The sequence below is a fragment of the Pteropus vampyrus genome, unplaced genomic scaffold, assembly GCF_000151845.1.
Source record: "Pteropus vampyrus isolate Shadow unplaced genomic scaffold, Pvam_2.0 Scaffold66, whole genome shotgun sequence".
Classification (NCBI taxonomy): Eukaryota; Metazoa; Chordata; class Mammalia; order Chiroptera; family Pteropodidae; genus Pteropus; species Pteropus vampyrus.
The window spans coordinates 7,545,136-7,550,326 of NW_011888847.1; the positions used below are offsets into that span (position 1 = coordinate 7,545,136).

Here is a 5,191-nt window from a genome sequence, read left to right on the forward strand (position 1 = left end):
ATATATTTTATGAATGAAAATCTCCTATTTTTATAATGATGACTGATGTCCAGATACCTCTGGGGTACAGTCTTTATGACAGTTTGCTTACGAGAGCTTTATAATGATGTTCTTTTGGGTAGAAATCTCCTGGTGAGGTTAGAATAGTAAATTTATTTTTTTTCAAATCCTACTAATTTAGAATTGGGAAAAAATGCTTTTATTTATAAATATCTTACTTAGTTCTAATATTTTTTTTTACCTTGCTGCCTTAACTCATTTTGGAACAAGATTGGGGGTGGGGGGATACTAAACAAACAAAAAATAAAATTAACAAATAAATACAAAAGAATGTAAAATAGAGCCAGGAGTGAGGGTGATTTTAAATAGCCTGTACTATTTAGCAGGTTGAATGCCCTTCTAGACACTCATTTAATAAACACTCTCCATGTAACTTTTCCCTCCTCGGCTTTCAGAGTGATATCCTTTTACTGTGGTCCTCCTCTCTATCCTCTTAATTAATTCCTTATTCCTTATTCCATACCTTAAGATGAGAAATCTTTTTTTTCTTACTTTAGAAGTTAAAAAAAAAGGGACTGAGAGTAATTCCTAAATACAGGAGCAAACTCTTTCCAAAATTCAAATTGTGCATTTCTGAAAGGCCACAGGATGTCGACACCTTAATGTTCTGCCAGCACCACGAACTTAAGTGACAAAACTGTTCTGTGCTGACTCACTTGAAATGCCATTCTCCAGAGTGCACTCACACGCTACAGACACAAAACTAGCTTGTTGTCTCCTTCACTTTACAAAGGTCACTGCCAAACTTCCAGTCCCATGGAAAAAGCAGCTTGTCTCATCCCTCACCAACCTCTCTGCTACCTTCTCCATCACCCTTATCACCAGCATAAGTAAAAGGTAGGTGGACATAATACGGGGTATGCTGCCACACGGACTCATATGAAAAAGACAAACAGGCTGTTGGGTTTTTTTTGTGGTTGTGTTTTTTTTTAACGATAAGTTGGTGAGAGAACAAGTCAGGTTTAGAGAGAAAAAAGGAGCAAAAGTAGGCTAGCTTAGAAATGACAAAAAGATAAAAGCATGATTGCAAAAGATTAAAATATTCATAAAATAGTGCAACATGCAATTGTGACAACAAATGTGAGAAACTAAACCTCATACATTTGATTAGTGCCCTTGGTAAATAAATACATATTGACTCCACAAATAACTTTCCCAATGCTATTACTTCAGATGACTAATTGGTTCTAAATATAAACCAAATAATAAAAAAAAAAACCCAAAACATGGACATTAAAATTGCTTGGGAGCACTTATATGCTTATACTAATAATTTTGTTTTAGGTTTTAATCACTATATATCATAACTGTCATCAAAAAGCTATTGATTTTTGAACATTTATTATGTGCCAGACAGTACCTTATAGAGTAGCAAGGAGACAACCAATAACCTGAGGTGCTTAGAATACTGTTTTAAAGATGAAGAAACTGAAGCTTAAAAAGATTAAGTAATTTTTTTAAGCTAACAGTAGTTTCTTTCTTTCCCAATTAGATCACAAAGTGATATATGTCATTTTTGCTCATGGTGCATAGCTCAGACTAATCGCACAGCCGCAACCTAACTAGAAGAGAAGCCAGAGAATGTCTTCCTGAGTGCCCAAGAAAAATGAAATGGGATCTAGTGTCTCTGCGATAATGTTCTCCCTCACACAACTTGAAAAGCCTTGAAGAGGCTGTTTTATATGTGGTATGTAACTTTATTCAACAGAACACCTTTTGGAAAGGGCACTTTCTATATCTAGAACTATATTCTTAAGGAAATTGTGAGAGAACTGGTCATTAGTAACTTGTAAAGTAAATGAAAAGGAGAAATATTTGTTTTGCTTCCTAGAAGAATGATCAAGAACAAAGGATATATTTAACGACCAATTAGAACAAACCAAATCAGAACAAATACCACTCTAAAGAGCCGGTGTGCGCATAGGAACCCATTCTTGCTACCCAAGGAAAGGGGAGATGTAGAAAGGAGGATAGTCAGGGAGATGGCTTGAGACTGCCGAATAATGTGATTTCTCCCTATGGCCCCAAGTCTGGGGAGAGACGAGGTGAAACAGATTTATTTTTTTGTTAGTGATGAAATAGTTGCATATCTGGGTTGATGTCAGCTGCATCAGAAGCAGTAGGTTGGACTCAGGAGCCAGAAACCAAGGAGGCCATGAGAAAGTAAACCTTAGGATACAACAGAAATCTAAAATATAAAACCTTGCTTTTCTCTACTTCTTAAACTAAAACCAATTATGAGTTCACATTCACAGGGACAATAAAGTAATTCACATCAGTCATTTCTGGGGGTCTTCCTCTTCAGGGTTTTGGAAAAGTCTCAGAGCATTATGCAGAGCCAAGTATCAGGGAGCTCCCTTAGGTCATCAGTCATCATTATTGGTCTATATTGGTCATTTACCCCAACCCCAGATGCCACTGCCCTGGGGCTCAAAACTTCAGAAGGGTAGATCTGCTTCTTCTATGCCTTATGTGGGGTCCTGGAAGCACTGGCCAGGTTGAGAGCCCAGGTCCAGTCTTTTGGCGCATCAGGGGGTTGCCCTTCTAAGCTCTGGCCACCTACCCAAGATACAGCCACAGACAGGAAGAGGTTCTGATGTACCTGAGAACCTCTGGCCTATAGCATCCCTTAGGTTGAATCTCTTCTCTCTTGCTACTGTCAGGGTGCCATAGGCTAAATGTTTGTGCCCCCCTCTCAAATTCATACATTAAATCCTAACCCCCAATGTGAAGGTATTTGGAGGTAGGGCCTTTGGCAGATGAATAAGTTATGACGGGATTAGTGCCCTTCTAAAAGAAACCCAAGAGAGCTTTCTGCTCTCTGCCATCTGAGGATACAAGTTTGGCAGTCTGCAACATGAAAGAGGGCCCTCACCAGAACTTGACCTTGCTGGCACCCTGATCTCAGACTTCCAGACACCAGACTGTGAGAAACAAATTTCTGTTGTTTAAGAGCCACTCATTTTTTGATAATTTATTATAACAGCATGAACTAAGACATAGGGGTTCCCCGATTTCCCCTTTCCCTCCAGAATGCCCTGAATAATCTCGGTAACATTGGTAGGTCTTTACAAAAGACAGGAAGATGCACTAACCTCACATACTGTCTGCTTTAGGTTCTTCAAAACTGCCTGAGAGAAGTAAATACTAAGAACTAGGCTGTGTTGAATGGTAGAGAAACAGTTATAATAAACAACAACCCGCTAGGCTGAGGGGAGTTCACCAGCATCCGGGATAGATGGTTTCTAGCCTGCTGACATCTCGCACCTGGAGTTCCTGCTTCCCTGTTCTGTCAGAGTCTTTCTCAAGCACCAGACAGCCAGCTCAGCCTCAGTGCACCAGGAAGTGCTATGGAGTTGACAAGCCCAGGACCAATCTCCAACTGATGGGGGCTGGGAGTCAGTAAATGTCTCAACTCCCTATCCTCTGGCAGGACAATTCTGACAGGTGTGCCACAAAGTATCTCAGGTAGTTACAGGCGCATCAGCTCCCAACTGCCCAGATGGGATCTGCTCATCAATACACCTTGTACTGGCTTTTCTTCTTCCCTGTCTCACCTTTCTCAGTTCCTCAGCTGTGCTTCTTGGGATCGATTCCCAAATAAAGTTCTCCTGGCAGGGTCTAATGTGAACTAAAACAGAGGGAAGTTCAATATTTCACAATGACAGGCTTGTTCACATGCATCTGTACTGCAGTGGGCTTTGCTGAGAGCTTCATTGAACCAGGTTAAAAGAAGTTCTACAATCAGAAACCCTTGGATTACACCAAGCACCAACTTTCATTCTTTATCTCTGTACCTCTCCATCGCCTAGCATAGAACCTTGCCCACATTAGACATACTACTAAATGCCACCGGAATTCAATTAGATTTTAATTCACCATAGCTATAATGGAAACTCGAATGTTCCCTTTAAATGAACTGGCACCAGCACAGATTCAAAATCAGACTTTGAATCACTATTTGCAGCACAAGCAAAATGTGAACCTTAAAAGGGCACTGTGCAGGGATAGTGGATGTTCTTTGTAACTCGTCACAGTACTCAGAAACACAGATGGCTGAGGTCAATGCTGTTAGTTCATAAATGAGTTCAAGTGGGCAGCATTTCAATGACGGTAGATGGTGTGTGTACATTAAAAGAGGCTCCCCCTGCCCATCCCCTCTAGAATCGTCACATCCTTTGCCACCAGCAGTAGCTCCACAATGGTTAGTTACCTTTAGAGAATAAATACTGGCTCATTGACATTCTTTCAATATGAGCTCTCCATGAGCCATTGCTTCCACAATTTTCTGATATGATGAGAATTTATATTCATAATGATGAGACAGAAGCACTAATTGCATAATCCTCGAGTGCTGTCATCAAAGAAAAATTGAATTAAGTTGGTTTAATTGTAGTATCATTCTTCAAACATTGGCAGTCCATCTGTGGGCAACCTCTCAATTAACCAAGACATTTTATTAATAGCGAGCCCCTGAGTGTGCTGAGCAATCTGAAGTACACAGGAATTTATCGTCTACATCACTCAAGGCATTGACGACCACACCAGGCACTGCTAATAGTCCTGTCTCCCTGCCCCATGACTAGTGTGTAGCTCCAGTCTTTCAGCTCAGCATCCTGAAAGCAAGGAAAGGCTGAACAGAGGACACTGGAGTCCATAATAGCTTGGACTTTGGAGTCAGACACAAGTCTGTAATCTTTGTTTCCACATTTAAACTAGCTCACTCTGACCTAATAGATACTTGACAAATAAAAGTGAGCATAATTTTCATAGCCTTTTTAAAGACCAAGAAAAGAGTCTCAGGCACTTTGTGGCACTCCAGAAAGTGCTTCTCATCCCTCACTGCATTTGAAGCATGGGATTCATTTCGGACTGGTCTTACTAAAGGAAAAGTCAGGAAAGTTTCTCCTTACTCCTGATGCTCTCGGGTCTCCCACTCAGCTATCTCTTCACTCTTAATCTTGAGTGTTGCCCAGTCGTGGTCAGGGAGTACAGACGTGGAACTCAACTCCAGGTGAGGGAAGGGTCTGTGTAGCATAGTTCAAAATTAAACCTCACTGTTAACCTTTTCCAGATAAAGACAGGGATTCATGTTTCATTCCTATTTACGACTGGACTTGAGACAGGAGTT

At 40.6% G+C, this 5,191-nt stretch overlaps 1 long non-coding RNA gene across 2 annotated transcripts; it reads left to right on the forward strand.

The window, feature by feature from the left end:
- The first annotated feature begins 747 nt into the window (after window positions 1-747).
- LOC111740607 lies at window positions 748-4,831 on the forward strand. 2 transcript variants are annotated; one of them, XR_002780686.1, is made up of 3 exons: window positions 748-897; window positions 1,553-1,747; window positions 3,177-4,831. It is a non-coding gene; the product is annotated as an uncharacterized LOC111740607 (long non-coding RNA). The 2 variants fall into 2 exon arrangements; XR_002780685.1 differs by having other exon boundaries at window positions 1,594-1,747.
- The last annotated feature ends 360 nt before the right edge of the window (window positions 4,832-5,191 follow it).